Source organism: Eubalaena glacialis, chromosome X (assembly GCF_028564815.1).
Source record: "Eubalaena glacialis isolate mEubGla1 chromosome X, mEubGla1.1.hap2.+ XY, whole genome shotgun sequence".
Classification (NCBI taxonomy): domain Eukaryota; kingdom Metazoa; phylum Chordata; class Mammalia; order Artiodactyla; family Balaenidae; genus Eubalaena; species Eubalaena glacialis.
The window spans coordinates 17,258,218-17,276,746 of NC_083736.1; the positions used below are offsets into that span (position 1 = coordinate 17,258,218).

The window sequence follows — 18,529 nt, forward strand, 5'->3', positions numbered from 1 at the left end:
ACGAACGAGTTCTGTTCCGAGAGCACGTTCGTAAGTCCAATTTGTTCACAAGTCCAACAAAGTTAGCCTAGGTACCCAACTAACACAATCGGCTATATAGTACCGTACTGTATTGGTTTATAATACTTTTCATGCAAATAATACATAAAAAACAAATACAAAAAATAAAGAAAACATTTTTAATCTTACAGTACAGTACCTTGAAAAGTACAGTAGTACAGTACAACAGCTGGCATACAGGGGCTGGCATCGAGTGAAGAGGCAGGAAGAGTTACTGACTGGAGGAGGGAGAGGAGGTGGGAGGTGGTACAGCTGAAGGATCATCAGTAATAGGAGATGGAGGGCAAGCTGCAATTTCACTCACGCCTGACGTTGATGGAATGCATGTTCACAACTTTGAAAGTTCGCAACTTGAAGGTTCGTATGTAGGGGACTTACTGTACTTGTTACTTAAATATCCACAACAAATAAAATGGAACAAATGGCAATTCCCCCTAAGTCTGAGAAACATCCCAGGAGCTCCGCATCTCCACCCATCTTCTACAGGACCCTAAAGTGCTTTCTGAATCAAAGACTAAATGACCTTCATGGCTGTTTTAGGATTAAAAATAATTTATTGCACTTGGTCACAACTGGTCATTCATGAGTATTACTTATATAATGGTCAAGGACCACATTCTGGAGAAATCGGCTTTACTGTTACTACAACTGGATTCACCTTCCCAGCGCCTGGGCCCTCCTCCGTGGTAGTGTCACAGCTGACTTCATAGTGTGCCTCGCTGCCACAGTGAGCTGTGCCCCTTTTAGGGATGTTCCTGCCACTGCCCAGGAGAGGGACGTGGAGGCTTGGACCGCAGTGCAGGCAGCAAGAATGCAAAGAAGGATGGACGTGATAAACAATGGTTTGTCACGATTCCCCACGAGCATCTAATTTTGCAGCCTGGATTATGCAGCAGGTATATTAAAGCTCAAGAGAGAAGTCCTGGAAAATAAACCTGACTACAAGTGCCACTCCCCATGTTTGTTTTTAGTCAACTCTTTTTTTTCTTTCTTGTTTAAACTGAAGTATAGTTAATTTACAATGTTGTATTAGTTTCAGGTGTACAGCAAAGTGATTCACTTATATATATACATATATATATATATATATATGTATATATATATATATATTCTGTTCCATATTCTTTTCCATTATAGTTATTACAAGATACTGAATATAGTTCCCCGTGCTATACAGTAGGTCCTTGTTGTTTATCTATTTTATGTATAGTAGTGTGTATCTGTTAATCCCAAACTCCTAATTTATCCCTCCCCCCATCCCTTTTGGTTATCATAAGTTTGTTTTCTATGTCTGTGAGTCTATTTCTGTTTTGTAAATAAGTTTATTTGGGTTTTGTCAACTCTTAATCATTACAACGCTACCGACGACATGAACAGCATCGAGAATTTTAAGGCCCAATTTCTCAACTCATCACTGCTGGCCCCCCCAATCTGACCCCTTTTCCCCACATCCCTTGCACCTTTTTAAACCCCACTCACCTTCAAGACCCCACAGTTTCTGGCTGGCAGAACCCTAACTTCATTCTGCTTGGCTGCAGAGCGCTCTCAGTCTCCCTGCAGGGAGGGAGGGGCTCCCGAACCAAGGGCGGGTCTGCATCTCTGGGTCGCCCGCTCGCTCGGGCCACACCCCACCCCCACAGGCCTCAAGGTGCACACACAAAGCTCAAAGGCAGCCATGTGGTCAGCGGAAGGGGAGCAGGGAGACGAAACCAGGTTTCTCTTCAATGATCCTCCAAACATTTTCAAGCTCTAGTCTCTACCTTAAGCGTTTGATTAATAAGGATTTGTTCTGTGTGAAAAGCTACAAAGAGAAGCCTAGGCCACCTGGACACATGCTGGCATCAGCACCCACATCAACTCCTCGGCTCCAGCGTGACCTGTCACCCTCTGGATCTAAGATACTGCCCGAGAACCACTGCAAGTGTTGTTCAAACAGAAGAAAGAAAGAAAAACAGGGAAAAGGGCCAAGCACATTTGAAACTGGCCATGTTGCCTTGAGGCTTTACTAACAGAAGGCTGTTTGTTCCAGGGACATGCATGATTTTAGGCTGCCCCCTTGTGGGCACTTGTAAGAGTCACACCTTCAAATCATTTCCTTTCCCGAAGATCTTCATTATCAGGCTCCTTAGTCATCACCTGCTTCGTCATAACGGGAGGCTACAATCTACGAACCAAGTCCATTGCTTGAATTTACTCGGCCCAATCACCCCATGATGACGGAGATACTATTATGATCCTCACCTTATAGGTACAGAAAGGGAGGCACAGAGGTTAACTTGTTCAAGGCCACACCATCAGAAAGTGGAGACGCCAGATTCCAACCTGAGAACCTGACTCCAGGACCCACACACACTCTTAATCACTGCTTTCCCATGCGGCTCTCTGGCAAAGGAGGAAACTAACAGCTCTATCTTAGCACCCATGAACGAAACCTTCATGGCTTTCTGAGACCCAGTATTGGACGCAGGGAACAAGTCCCATCCTTGTCCCAGGAATGTGCATGCAAATTTGGAGAGGAGTGCAAGTCCAACTCATTAGAGAAGTACCAAGTAGGCACTACTGTGAGCCAGGCACTGGCCAGCTGGGCACAGATGTGCTAATTATTTGCTTCCCCTTCAAACTGATGGTTTGGAAATGTTTGGGCGCTGGGTGGGGAAAGGGGGTAGCCAGATGACGCTGGGGGCAACAGGGCCAAGCCATTCTTCTTTAGCCCCACTGAGTGGGGTGGAGTGACCCAAACAGCCCAAGGTGGGTAGCCTGGAGTCTATGCTGTCATATGGCAGCCACAAGCCATGTGTGTCTGTTTAAATTTAAGATAATCAAAATTAAACGCAATTAACAGTTCAGTTCCTCCATCACACTGGGCCCATTTCAAGCACTCACTAGCCACATGAGGCTGGTGGCTACCGTACTGAACAGTCGTGGACCAGGAGCCTCCAGGCTCAGTCTTGTGATTCTCTCCCTTCACACGTAACTGCTCTGGGACACTGATGAATAACGAAACTCTCAGAGTCCAATCAGGGTTGAGTTTTGCTGGGTGAGTAAGGCTGGGGTAAGGCCTCCTTCCCCCACACAGCATCTGCCTCTCCTGATTAAAAGAGAACTATCAAGCAATCATTTCCAGAACATCCATTTGAAGAGAAGCTAAATAATTAACTTACATCTCCAACTTCCATCTTGTGATCCCTGATGACCCTCCAGGGACCCCTGCCAAGAGGCCCTGGGCTCATCCCGAAGGAAGAAGGGGTAGAGCACAAACCAGACAGCCCCTACGTGTTAGAGGGCGTGGACCTGACCTGTGATTACCACTACAGCAACACAGCTAGAGCAATCAAGGTAGACTATGATTAACAGACCCAGGGCAAGCGACCTTAATACACGAATGCTAACAATACCAGGAGACCTCCTCTAAAGACATGGTATAGTCAAGAGTTAATGCTGAATTCGGTTCACAAGGCACTCTTCTTTCTGGATGGCCCGAAATCCTAGCGTTGTACCCAATCGTCCCTTGTCCCTTGTCCCTTGTATTACATGTGCACACGTATTGTCTCTCTTTTATTAAACCAGAGACCCATTTTATCCTTGAACCCCACGAGAGCAGACGGAGAAGAGGTCAGTGCTTGCCAGGGGTTAGGGAAGAGGGGCAGAAGGGAAGTGGTGGCTACAAAGGGGCATCACGAAGGGGCCTTGCAGTGATGACTGTGCAGGCGTCTGCAACCCTAGCTGTGAGAGTGGACTGCAGTGCCGCACGTTAGTGCCACTGGGGGAAACTGGGTGAACGGTACACGGGGTCTCTCTGCAATGACCTCAAAGTAGAAAGTTTAATTTTTAAAAATCTGGCCCAAGTGTAAAGCCCTGGGAGGGACCCAAAGACAAAGGGGGAACAGGGGACATGTTCCCAGAGGTGTCCTACCTACCAGAAGGACAAGGGGAACCCATGTCAGAGCCACCCCTGGCCCAGTCTTGATGTAGTAATGCTTCCCAGGGCAACAGCGCTCAGGTAGTGTGCACCCCTGAAACGGAGGCCTTTTCCTGGGCAATTCATCCCTACAGGAAATGAGACTCAAACAGGGATAACGAGCAGCCAAACAACTATTTTATGTGAACAGAACAGCATAAAATTTCATACTTCACTGAACTGCTCTTGCTTGGAGTAACTTCCCGTTATCCTTGGGCTGTGGCAACACATTTTTAAAAACTAATTTAAAAATGAATTTTATTAGCTTGGGGTACTCTCCCACTAGAATATTAATGAGCTGATATTAGTCAATTATTCATGGTATGTAATAACCATTATCGAAATACAAAGTTTTTAGGGGAAGCCAGCTGCATTCAACTTTTAAAAATTGATTGCATTAAATGAATTTTAAAGTAACCTCCCCAATCACAACTCACATCTATGCAACTGCAATGTCCAGACAAAAGAAAGGGAACCGGGAATGAAGAGCTCATCAAGTAGGAAGTCCAATGCCTGCCAGCCCCCTCCTCTGGGGTGCCTGTCCTTCTATGGGCCGGCAGGCAGGGATGCATTCATACCTCCGTGGTGACTCGTTTGTGCTGTGATGATCTGTCTAAGGGCATGGAGACCACTGCTTCTCAACTGTGGCTACACAGTGCAATCACCTGGGGAGCTTTAACAATTACAGGTGCCTGTGCCTCCCTCCCAGAGACTGGCCTTGTCGTCTCAGGTGTGGCCAGGGCGCTGGTGTTCTAAAAGCTCCCGTGTGATGCTCATGTGCAGCAGCAGGACTGAGAATGCTCCTAGCCTGATGCTCCTCCCACTGGAACGTGGGTCAGAACCACCCAGAAGGCTTGTGAACCCAGACTGCTGGACGGCACCCCCAGAGTGTTTCATGGAGTGGGCCTGGGGCCGGCCAGAGAATGTTGTCCAGGGCCCACACCTTGAGAGCCGCTGTTCTAGACTATGCTGATTCTGCAGGACAAGGCCCTGCCTGTGGCTCCTCTCTGGATATCCAGAGCCCTGCTAAGTGTGGACTCAAAGACTGGGCCCCAAAACATGTCTGCAGAAGGAAAGATCGGCCACCTGCCTGCACCCCCCACACACACAGCGTTTGCCATGGTTGTTACTGCCCCACATGCTACTATCTGAGCCTGTTCATCTGCTCCTTGCCCTCGAATCCCCAGCACCTTGCACATGGTATTCAAATGTTTGCTGAATGAATGGCCATGAATATTACATCCCATTGATGGAAACCTCCCCATTTGTAGAGCATTTAACCATGTATCAGAAGTGTCCTTAAAAACAAGGAGGACTTCCCTGGTGGCGCAGTGGTTAAGAACCCGCCTGCCAATGCAGAGGACACGGGTTCAAGTCCTGGTTCGGGAAGATCCCACATGAGGTGGAGTAACTAAGCCCATGAGCCACAACTACTGAGCCTGTGCTCTAGAGCCCGTGAGCCACAACTACTGAGCCTGCAAGCCACAACTACTGAGCCCACGCGCCTAGAGCCCGTGCTCCGCAACAAGAGAAGCCACCGCAATGAGAAGCCCGTGCACTGCAATGAAGAGTAGCCACTGCTCGCTGCAACTAGAGAAAGCCCGCGCACAGCAACGAAGACCCAACGCAGCCAAAAAATAAATAAATAATAAATAAATTTATTTTTAAAAAAAAACAAGGAACATTTTTAAACATCTTTGTAGACATTATCTTGCTGGATCTGTGCAGGAAATTCAAAGGTAAAGAAACGAAGGCAGCTCCCCACACGCCCCACCCCCACTGAAGCTGAAGTGAATCTTTCCTTTAATTTCCATCACTGCTCTGGGGTCCTTCCCTCTCTAGTTCATGGTCCTCAAGGACAGGAAACTCCACCCTTATAGGCCTTCTCTCAAGGTCCCTCCTTCCAGTCCGATTAGGATATTAGCCTCTCGACGGTAGGGCCCATGAATGTCCCATTTCTTCTTGTAGCCCTCAAAGAGCCTAGCAAATGGAAAAGAAGAAGTAAAACTGTCACTGTTTGCAGATGACACAATACTATACATAGAGAATCCTAAAGATGCCACCAGAAAACTACTAGAGCTAATCAATGAATTTGGTAAAGTTGCAGGATACAAAATTAATGCACAGAAATCTCTTGCATTCCTATACACTAATGATGAAAAATCTGAAAGAGAAATTATGGAAACACTCCCATTTACCATTGCAACAAAAAGAATAAAATACCTAGGAATAAACCTACCTAGGGAGACAAAAGATCTGTATGCAGAAAACTATAAGACACTGATGAAAGAAATTAAAGATGATACCACCAGATGGAGAGATATACCATGTTCTTGGATTGGAAGAATCAATATTGTGAAAATGACTATACTACCCAAAGCAATCTACAGATTCAATGCAATTCCTATCAAATTACCAATGGCATTTTTTACAGAACTAGAACAAATCATCTTAAAATTTGTATGGCGACACAAAAGACTCCAAATAGCCAAAGCAGTCTTGAGGGCAAGAAACGGAGCTGGAGGAATCAGACTCCCTGACTTCAGACTATACTACAAAGCTACAGTAATCAAGACAATATGGTACTGGCACAAAAACAGAAACATAGACCAATGGAACAAGATAGAAAGCCCAGAGATAAACCCACGCACCTATGGTCAACTAATCTATGACAAAGGAGGCAAGGATATACAATGGAGAAAAGACAGTCTCTTCAATAAGTGGTGCTGGGAAAACTGGACAGCTACATGTAAAAGAATGAAATTAGAACACTCCCTAACACCATACACAAAAATAAACTCAAAATGGATTAGAGACCTAAATGTAAGACCGGACACTATAAAACTCTTAGAGGAAAACATAGGAAGAACACTCTTTGACATAAATCACAGCAAGATCTTTTTTGATCCACCTCCTAGAGTAATGGAAATAAAAACAAAAATAAACAAGTGGGACCTAATGAAACTTCAAAGCTTTCGCACAGCAAAGGAAACCATAAACAAGATGAAAAGACAACCCTCAGGATGGGGGAAAATATTTGCAAACGAATCAACGGACAAAGGATTAATCTCCAAAATATATAAACAGCTCATTCAGCTCAATATTAAAGAAACAAACAACCCAATCCAAAAATGGGCAGAAGACCTAAAGAGACATTTCTCCAAAGCAGACATACAGATGGCCAAGAAGCACGTGAAAAGCTGCACAACATCACTAATTATTAGAGAAATGCAAATCAAAACTACAATGAGGTATCACCTCACACCAGTTAGAATGGGCAGCATCAGAACATCTACAAACAACAAATGCTGGAGAGGGTGTGGAGAAAAGGGAACCCTCTTGCACTGTTGGTGGGAATGTAAATTGATACAGCCACTATGGAGAACAGTATGGAGGTTCCTTAAAAAACTAAAAATAGCATTACCATATGATCCAGCAATCCCACTACTGGGCATATATGCAGAGAAAACCATAATTCAAAAAGACACATGCACCCCAATGTTCATTGCAGCACTATTTACAATAGCCAGGTCATGGAAGCAACCTAAATGCCCATCGACAGACGAATGGATAAATAAGATGTGGTACATATATACAATGGAATATTACTCAGCCATAAAAAGGAACGAAATTGAGTCATTTGTTGAGACGTGGATGGATCTAGAGACTGTCATACAGAGTGAAGTAAGTCAGAAAGAGAAAAACAAATATCGTATATTAACGCATGTATGTGGAACCTAGAAAAATGGTACAGATGAACCGGTTTGCAGGGCAGAATTTGAGACACAGATGTAGAGAACAAACGTATGGATACCAAGGGGGGAAAACCGCGGTGGGGTGGGGATGGTGGTGTGCTGAATTGGGCGATTGGGATTGACATGTATACACTGATGTGTATAAAATTGATGACTAATAAGAACCTGCAGTATAAAAAAACAAACAAAAAAAAACAACTAATACTAAACTTTCCTTGGGTTATTTGTATGGAAATATGTTAATATAAATGTTTTAGACATTACATGAAATTTCTAAAAATCTTATATGTTCTGGTATAATGTTATAAGTCATAATTCTAGTTATTACTTTAAAATGTATATCTCAGAAATAACTAAATTTCCTTGTCAATTGCATTATTATGAACTGTCATCAAAACTTTAACTGCGGTGAGTTTTAAGTCTTTTGTCATTTACAGACAGTTCTGGGTGTACTCTGATGCTTTTGCAAAAATGTTCCTATAAAAGGGTTTCATCTTCAAGGAATTCATGGAAAAGACTCTGGCAAGTACACGTTTCTGGTAACTGACTGTACTGCTGAACTGAATGAATAAGCATTTTCAGAACTCTAATGGAAAACTGATGAATTCATAAAAGTGCTAACAAAAGATCAAGATAAAAAAAATTAATTACATGGGACTGAGTGAACTGATGAGGATGATTATAATTTTTGTGACTTTCTGTTTGAATATAAAAAAAAAATCCCACAAGGACTCAGAGGCAAAGAATATACAAATCAATTTTCACTGCAAAGTAAAGGAGCTGTTACAGTGGAGGATTACTGGACTGAATGTCAATATTATGACATAGTATGAGTGTGTTTCGTGTTTGGTAATTGCAGTCATTGTTGCTTTTGTTGTGGTCATCCATTTACAATGCTTGGTGTCAGTTTATTTATCTCTTGCAAAAATAAAATACAGTGTGTGTGTGTGTGTGTGTGTGTGAAAAAAAAGAAAAAACGAGCCTAGCACAGTATTCTGTACACATTAAGTACTCAATAAACGTGGAGGTCACGAGCATCTACTGTGTGCCAGGCCTGAGTGTTAAGACACATATTTGCTTATTTCCCACAATCCTATGACAGCATCAGGTCAAGGACAATCACTCCCACAGCCTCTGTATCACCTGACCCACTATTTAAACTTCAGAAGCCTCGGTTTCCTACACTTCCAAGGGACATAGGACCCTAGCTTGGGGGAATCACCCTCTCGGAACGCATCACTGCGCTGTGAGAATGCCAAGTCCCACAGCGGGTCCCGGGGAACGGCTCCCACCAATCAGGTGCAGCAGAGTTCCAAGCCAACATCAGCATCAAGGGCCAGCCTCGGAGGGCGCACTGTGGCCCTCCAGCTGCCCTCTCAGGAGAGATCTCAGGTGAGGACCACCCAGCCAAGCCCAGGCAGCACACAGATCCCTGAGAGAGAAGGTGGCATTCGAGACCACTCAGTGTTGGTGTGGTTAGTTAGTTACACAGCGATGGAGCCGGAAAACCAGTCCACTGATGAACCACAAGCCAACAAGCAGTACTTTCTGATCTCTCAGCATGTGGGACCCAGATGACGCCCCAGACTAGTTGGCTCAGTCTCACCTGCTCGCGACCCTGGCCCTCAGCCACCTACACCGAGCCTCAGCCAGAAGTGTTCCAGTGATGGCTTGTGTGCTTCCCGCGGTCACCACACCCCAGAGTGGCTTCCGCTACTGCCCCAACAGCAGCGGGTGACAAGGAGCGACCCCAGTGCCTTGACGGTGACCAGGCCCGACCTGCAGAGGCTGCCCACCAAGGCCAGGAAACACGAGCCAGAGGACAAAGGGGGTAGGGCCCCGTGGCGTTCACTCTGACTGAGACAGGAAGGCGACAACAGAGGACCTGTCTGCCCTTCTTTCTGCCGGTGACACGCTCCAAGCCACAGGGAGCCACGTGCCCTCTCTGGACACAGCCCGTGGGGCCGAGCACCCAGCTGTGTTTGGCTGCACAGCCACGGTCAGCTTGACGATGTGGCACCTTTCATTTCCCCCCCTTTCTCCCACGGCTCACCCCCTTCCCTCCCCGCAGCTCGGTGGAGGCGTTCCCCTCAGGAAAGCGTCGGTACATGTAGAAATGGAGGGAAACTGAACACGAACGCTCACGGCAGCATTATTCACAGTAGTGACCGCAATGTTCTGGTATTAAACAGTGGCGACAGTTACACCACACGGAGAATGTACTCAAACCCAACCCACTGAAGTTTACACTTCAAAATGGTGAATGTTATGCTATGTTATGTGAATTATACTGCAATAAGAAATTTTCAAAAAGAAAAAACCAAAACCACCTCAGGGAGCGTTCAGCAACAGGGTTTAAAATCCATAGCCTAGTCAATCTCATCTGTGGCCTTCTTCCGAGTCTCCCAGGTTACTGGTTTTACTTTTTCCTCTCAAATATTCAGATGATATATCTGGTTCCAAGAAAGCAGCTTTTTTAAAATAAATTTATTTACTTATTTATTTATTTTTTGGGCTGCGTTGGGTCTTCGTTGCTGCGTGCAGGCTTTCTCTAGTTGCGGCGAGCGGGGGCTACTCTTCGTCACGGTGCGCGGGCTTCTCACTGCGGTGGCTTCTCTTGTTGCGGAGCACGGGCTCCAGGCACACGGGCTTCAGTAGTTGTGGCAAGTGGGCTCAGTAGTTGTGGCTCGTGGGCTCTAGAGCTCAGGCTCAGCAGCTGTGGCGCACGGGCTTAGTTGCTCCGCGGCACGTGGGATCTTCCAGGACCAGGGCTCGAACCCGTGTCCCCTGCATTGGCGGGCAGATTCTTTTAACCACTGCACCACCAGGGAAGCCCCAGCAGTTTTAATATAACATAAATACATGTGGTTCATCTGACTATGTAAAAATCATCTATATCCCCATAAAGTGTCTTTGCCACACAATCTCAAGAGCTTTGTTATATTGTGTAAAACTGGGAAGCAAAAATGAATGTTGACAAGTCTGCTGTTTGTGAAAAAAATGGGGGGGAGAGGATGAAAACAATTTGTCAATAAATAATAAATGTGTTGTGATAAACTGTTATTGTGATTACATGAAATAATGTATGTGAAGAACTTTCCATTGTAATAAATGCTCATTAAATGTTCACGGCCATTATTTTTAGGAGGGGGGTTATACTTCGAGATTAAAGAAACAGGAGACTCAAAAAAGTCAAGTGACCCAGCCACTGTCATATTGAGTGGGCGGATTCTCCTTATCTCTCTGACCCTTAATCCACTGTGATTTCTCCTAGACTCTGCTGTTCTCCTGGGGGAGGGGAGGCAGGATCAGATTCAGATCAACGAAGGGCAGGAAGGTAGAAATTCCAGGCAGGGGTAATGGTATATGCAAAAATATGTTAGAAAATAAGAGGTAAAGCCTGAAATCTCACTGAAGTGCAATCCTACAAGTGGGAACTGAAAATCAATTGACAGAACCTAGAACCTTTTTCATCTTTGCATAAGGGTATATTGTTTTTGTTCAGAAAGCATCACATATTCCTGCCTCATATTTTTCAATTAAAATCTCAAAACCAATTACAATCCCATAGGGTCACTAAACTTTCCATTTAAATTTCTTTCACTGTGGAGCTAAATCTCAATTCCTAGTAGGTCCTGTTGGCATCCATCCGTACTTCAGGATGACTGCTGTAATGCAGTGAACTGTGATGAAAAGCCACAGCACTAACAGGTCAAGAACATTCTTATCTGGAAACCTGATTTTTCTCCAAAATGAAGTTCAAAACCATTAAAGGCACTCTCTGAGAATATTAATAAATCAATCCTCAATACTGTTAAAACCAGGGCTTAATCATACCAGTGTACGATGCTCAAAAAACCCTAAAAAGTAAGTTTAATGCATGATTGGCACTTTCAAAATCCCAAATCACGGAATTTCGGGTGGAAGAGCTCTCAGGGGTCCAATTCAACCCTCTGCCCTCTACTTGCTTCAAGACAGAGAGATGGGTTTGCTTCTTTTCCTCCGCTGGAAACAGAATTATCTTTATCTTCTCAGCTTCCTCCATTCTGCCATCCAACATGGTGGATCAGTTCCTGGGCTATTGTTATACAGATGAAGAATGTAGGCAGAAAGGGTTTCAGGACTGCAAGAAGTGAATCAGCTTTGATACATCGACATTGGAAAGGGGAGCAAAAGCTGCATTAGGGGGCAAACGAGAGAAGGAACTGAGAGATGGGGGACAAGGGAGTCTGGAGCCATGTTAGGCTGCCTCTGGGGAGAATTCTGCCTGGGAGGTGAGCACAGGAAGGGTTTCAGAGACTCTCAGAAGTGGGGGGGTGGGGGGGTGGGGGGGGGTGGGGGGGTGGGTGGTGTGTGTGTATGCGCGCGTGCGCAAATAGGCAAAGAGCTGTAGGTTAGAATTCAATCCTCTGACACTTTTCTAATCTCCAGTAAAGATCTGAATTGCTTTTGTTCTTTTTTGACTACTGAATTCTATTTCTTTGGCTACCACATGGCGTTCTAGTATTTATTTGGGATATTTATTTCAGAAACAAATACCTAGGCAGGAACTAACCCCAAGATAATTGCAAGGTTACAGAGACCCTTCAGTGGCCATTTATTCCATTTTCTGTCTCTGATAAGAGCAGAACTAGGTGGCTTCAACTGCAATTTGTGGTTTGGGAAGATGTCATTTCTCCCAGTAGCTTACCTGAGAATTTTTGGTGGGGGGCTGAGTAGGGAGCATGAATTCAGTGATGCTCAAGCTTTAGCACATATCCAAAGAACTCCCTGGAGGGCTTATTTTAAAAAGGTTGCTGGGTCCCACCCCAAGAGCTTCTGATTCAGTGGGTCTGGGTGGGGCCTGAAAATCTGTATTTCTAATAAGTTCCCAGGTGATGCTGATGCTACTCTTCCGGGGACCATCCTTTGAGACCCACTGATCTAATCCATTTCTCACCTACTATAATCTTCTGAATTGGCTTAAGTTCTCTTTTCATTGGAGAGAAAAAGTCACTATTACCCTATCACCATCAAATTCATTACTTCCAATGTGCCTCTTTCAAGGATGATGTCAGAATTTATACTTCTTAAAGAGGCAGGCCTGGAACTAGCATTTATGTTCAAAAGCCATTGACTACTATAGGATAAAGGTGTAGATACCCAGGTATCAAAATACATTTTTTAAAAATGTATACAGATACCAAAAAGTCCTTGAAAAGTGGAGAAATAGGGAACTACATAAGAATATACACAAATCTAAACTGCTATTACGTTTTTATAAAATACGCTAAATTCCTAGAAGTTTCCTTTAAAACAGCTAACTGAATTAAATTTCCCAGAAAAATGTAGATGTGATAAGAGTATTACTAAATGATTTAAATGCTTCCTGAAAGATTTTCTTAAATCACAATTACACAGCTAAGAGAATGGCCAGTTGTTTTTCTTAAAATATTTATTTGGTTGCATCGGGTCTTAGTTGCAGCAGGCGGGCTCCTTAGTTGCGGCTCGAGGACTCCTTAGTTGTGGCTCACTGGCTCCTTAGTTGTGGCATGCAAACTCTTAGTAGTAGCATGCATGTGGGATCTAGTTCCTGGACCAGGAGTCAAACCCGGGCCCCCTGCATTGGGAGCGCAGTCTTAACCACTGAACCACCAGGGAAGTCCCAGAGAATGGCCAGTTTTTTGTTTTTGTTTTTTAAAGTGCAGAATTGGATGAAGTCCAAACAATCACGAAGAGTATAGCACTTTGACATTGGGTCAAACAATAATGGATCTCGGATCGCATCCTCCTCGCCCTGGAACCTGGAACCTGGCACATAATCGTCACCAATCCACACCAATTTCATAGGGTTACTGGAAGAAGGAAAGCACAACAGCGAAGTCCTATAGCAACTGCTCTAAGTCTCCTCCTCTGTAAGATGGAGAAACAGTAGTGCCTTTCTTACAGTAAGGATGCAATGAAAGCTCACAGGCACTGCTGAACCGTATCCAGCACACAGCAGGAGCACAGCAAATCAAGCTAGTCTAGCCTGCCTGTCCCTAGTTACTGCTCTCCCTCTTCCGCTAATGGGGTCTCCTGCACACAGGCCTGAAAACCAGCCACACTACTTCTCCTAACGTGGGTGATGAGACAGAGTGCATACAATGCTGCCAGGCTAAAACCACGGTGAGCATTCCTTTTCTATAAAAATTACACTAGAAACAGGTATACATGCCGTTGATTTCTCATCTTCTGCAAAGGTTATCAGTTACCAACCATTATGTATGTCTACACATGCAGACATGCCCCTTCCGGTAATTCCGTAGAAATGAGATCCTGTCTTTAGTAGGACAAGTAACTTCTTACTAAAACAAGAATACATAGATGACATTTCACAAACACTAATTGTGAAGGCGGCATATGATGACGCTGTTCTTCACCATTTCAACAGTAAATTGCCTAGTTATATTCACATACACGTAATCAGCCAACCCAGGAACTCCTGCCACAGCAACTCAAACTCCCAGAAGCAAATGAAAGCACACCAAGTTATAAAATACAACTGCACCCAGTTTGGGGAACTGTACAAATGTTCATGGGCTAGCCTGTTTTCTTCTAAAGGTACCATTTATTAAGCACCTATCTCCTGCCTGGCATTACACTCTCCAAATGTTATTTAATGTTCACAATAATCCTAGGAGGTGAGACATACCCCCATTTTGCAGATGAAGAAAGTGAGATCCACAGAGGTTAAGACCTCTGTCCAAAGTCACAGCTGCTGCGTAGCAGTGCTTGGATTTGAGGCCAGTCTGGCTGACTCCCAAGCTGCCAGTCATCAACTCAATACTGAGAGGGAAGGCCACCTGAAGGAAAGAGCACTGACCTAGGGATCTAGGTGCCCAGAAACCGGGAGCTGTTCTTACTGGGATGCACAAAGGAGCATGGCAAGAAAAGGAGCTCTGCCTGGATTCTGTCAAATCCCTGCTTAGCAGGCACTTGATAGTGTGACCACTGGGGAAGTGTCCAAGCCTCAGTTTTCTCACAGATTAAATAGGGATAATAATAGTACATGTGTCATAGAGTAATGTGAAGCTTAAAGGAGAATATCTGTAAAGCTCTTCGCACATACTAAATGCCTAATAAATATTACCTAACGGTATCACCATCGCCGTCGTCATTGGTTTAGATATGGCCCTTAAGTGAAAATGTAAATACAAGTGCTTAGGGCATATTAAGCTCTCAGAAAGCATCAGTGTTCATCAGTATCATTGTCACCATCCCCCCATCCACCAGCACGGCTGCTACTACAGTCCAGAACTAGCCCCGATCCCCCTGATCTTTAAACCCTGCTTTCAAATCAGCAGTGTCTGCAGCTTGCCCCGAGCCCTCCCAGGCAGGCTGGGCCCCTGACTGTTGGAGGACTACCGTGCTAATGAGGGGGAGCCTGGGCCAAGACAATGTATGCATTTGTTAAACTTACCTGATGGCACGCCTGAAAGGTCTGCATTTTAGTGTATGATACCTGTTTTTAACGCTACAACAATGGCAACAACACACAGAAAGGGCAAAAATTCAGTGCTGGCTGACCTGCCATATTTCATTAGTGCCCAAGGCTGCAAAGAACCACCCTGGATCTCCTAGGCAACCGCATCCTCACTGCGGCTCCGTGAAGGGGTGAGAGGACTTGGACTCCAAGGGCAGCATGGGATGGGAGACAGGAGGTACACCTCACCAGGGCTGGCGTGGGAACGGAAGTCACCTGCAAAGGCCCAGGGGCTGGCTCGAGCTGCAGGGCTCTTAAAGGGCACCTGGTGATTTCGGAGAGAAGGGGTCTAACAAGCCAGCTCCTTGGCTCTGGACCCTGCCTTGACAGCCGTTCTCTTCCAGGGTCATGTTACCTGCCTTTCTCATGCCTTTAACTGTCGCCACCCTACACCAGGTCCCAGCTACCACTGTCCAAAAAGGCCTGCCTCTTTCTACAGCCACCAGAAGAACTGCCTCCATTTGGATCACTTCCCCATTCCTATGCAAAGCTCCGTCCTGGGGGCTTCTCGGAGGCTCCATCTGCGTGGCCTGTCCAATAGTGCCCCAGTCAAGGGAACTGCAGTAATCGCTTCACATCTCAGAGCTGCGGGCTCCTCCTCTACAAATAGGAGCATTACTACCTACTTCCCAGGGTTGTGGTTGCAGCGGGCAGGGGACGCTGTGAAAACACTCAGCAGCAGGAGTCACGGTTGGCTCCCTTCTCCTGATGATACCTGAGGACACAGACCAAACAAGCTGTGGCAGCCACGCACTGGGCCCGGGCCCCAGGCCATGGGATCTGAAGCTCCACCCTTCAGTCTCCCCAAGAACCCCACAAAATTCCCCCAGGAAACCCCCTACAGCTTCCTAAGAGGTCCCCGTTTCCATTCTAAGACTTGCTCTGCTGGGCTGACAATTCACTTAGAAGGTGAGGTGAACAAAGCCAAAGGTAGCTAAAAGAAGACAACCAACAGCTAGAAAAATTCAACTCGATTAATTATCTACTGAGCACCGAGATGCAGAAACTTCCCTCCCACCCTGTCTCGTCATCTGGGAAGCAGGAGTTACCTGGACTCCTGTGTTTCTACAATAAACTTAATACACATATGTATCATTTCAAAAGTACCCAATATGCACATCATACTCTGTTCACAACATGACTTGTTAGTTAAATGAAACCTATATAATTTCCCCTCTACCCTTCTGACTTCTTGGCTGGGACCCCCTGTAATACAGACAGAAGTTTATTAAATATATACGTCATGTACACATAGGAGATTCCCAGGAAAACAATAACACTCTCCAAGATGGCCCGAACCACCACCTTAAATACCATCTGCAGCTAAAGACAAAGGAAAGATGTGTGTGTGGGGTGGAGTTCATGGAAGGTGAGAGGAGGAAGTGTTTGGTAAACACAGTTTGCCCTGCAATGCAGATAAGCCTCTCAGATAGCTGTCTTCCTAGTACAGGCCCCCACTTTCTAATGCAGATTTCCTTTACAAAACGGTAACTTTTACTGTTTTCAGAGCTTCTCTGGTGTCTGTAGTTTCTCAGAATAACCCTATGCCAAAGAGGATATTTTGGGTGGCGTATTCTGCACCCCTTCACCAGCCAAGCGCGGGGCTCGCCGAGGTAGCTGGGTGGCTCCACGCTAAGGGCCGAACTCCCAACCTTCTCTCCTCCACCTCCAGGCTCCCCTGCTCTGTGCGCCTCTCATCATCACAGAACCACCTGTAGCCACAGTCCAGGGTGATGACCCAGAAAGAGGGAAGTGGGGACTGGCGCCGGAAAAGGGTGCGAACGCGGACAGCAGAGCAAGTGTAGAGGTTTCTACCATGGACGGGGCACGCAGGACCAGGCGTCTGAGGTTGGCCTCAGGGTCCTTTAGAGACTGAGAAGCTCTGACACAGGGAGCTTTGGCATGAGCATCCAGAGGCTAACCTGCTCCAATCAAGGAGTAAGGCTCCAATCTGCAGACAGAACGACCTTTGAAAAGCCCTCCTATCCCCCAGCAAGTATGGAGAAGAAGCTGGGTTCAGTGCCTGAGCGAGCGTGAGTGCTCTGGAGCCAGGCGGACTCAGGTTCCACTCCCACAGATATCCTGGAGCACCATGGAGAGGGAGACGGAGGGGGAAAGGAGGGAAGGGGGGGAGGGGGGAGGAGGGCGGGATAGAGAGAGAAAGAGACAGAGACAGAGGGTGTGTGCGCACGCACTGCGCTCAGAACGCTGCCTGCTGTGCTCAGTAAAGGTCAGGCATCACTATTCCTAAGCCTAGCCCAGGACCGTCCTTCAGTGGTGGGGCAGAGGCGGGTTCGGGGTTGCACACCACAGGGGAAGTGGTTGTTTACAGTGAGGACTCAGAAAGGCCTTGGACATCTGCAAAGAGCGCCAGACACGGGGAAAAAAGATCACTCTTCTTATTTGCTTTTTTCAGCAACAAAGTACAAGAAACTTAAAAACTTCTCTGAAACTGTGGACCGAATCCAGCAGGTAAAAGCTGGTAAAGAGAAATTAACTGTAGCATTCCCATTATTAGTACTGCCATTTGATGTTCTCTTCAGGGTGGTGTGTATGTTTAATGATGATGAAAGTAAAAGATGTGTAAAGGATCCCAAAGGGTCACTGGAGACCCTTCTGGCCAATCTTCATGCCACTCCTGGCCCAGGTGCCCATCAGATCCCGAGTCCCTACTGTGAGAAGAGCTCCGCCCTTGAGCATGAGCGAGGCAGGGCAGAAAACCCCTTATTCTGTCCTTGTTTCCGGAGTGTTTCCCACACTGATATGCGCCAGGTGTTGGGGGTCTCTCCACCCTCCCTGTTACAGGGTTGGCAGGAGCCTTCACGCCCCCCCAAGAGGACAGCCCCTTGTTCCCAGGCTGCCTGCTTCTCCTCGGTCACCTCACTAGGGTCCAGACCTGAACTTTACCCACTCCTGAGCAACGCAAGCATCCAAAGTGAACCCTCCTCCCGCTGCAGGGCCCTCTACTCCCAGGCTCAGCTCTGGGCGGCTCAGCCCCACGGCGGAGATGGCCCCAGTTATGCCAGCATAAGGGGCCACTGACAGGGCTACCGGAACTGAACCGGAGGCATCAGTGCGGTGCTCGAGGCTGTGGCTCCAAAAAGATTCCTCAGTTTTAAAACAAAATACAAAGGGGAAATAAAGAGGCTAGAAAAAAACCATCACCCTTTGTACTGCAAACAATTTGAAGGCATATTAAGAATTTTGAAAGGTGAATTTTGAAAGAATTTTGAAAGGAACCTCCTGTTCCTT

General features: G+C 46.1%; 1 protein-coding gene across 7 annotated transcripts in view; it reads right to left on the bottom strand.

Annotated features, from left to right (window-relative positions):
• MAP7D2 (MAP7 domain containing 2) overlaps positions 1–18,529 on the bottom strand; it is a 97,793-nt gene that overhangs the window by 54,464 nt on the left and 24,800 nt on the right. The window lies entirely within an intron of this gene.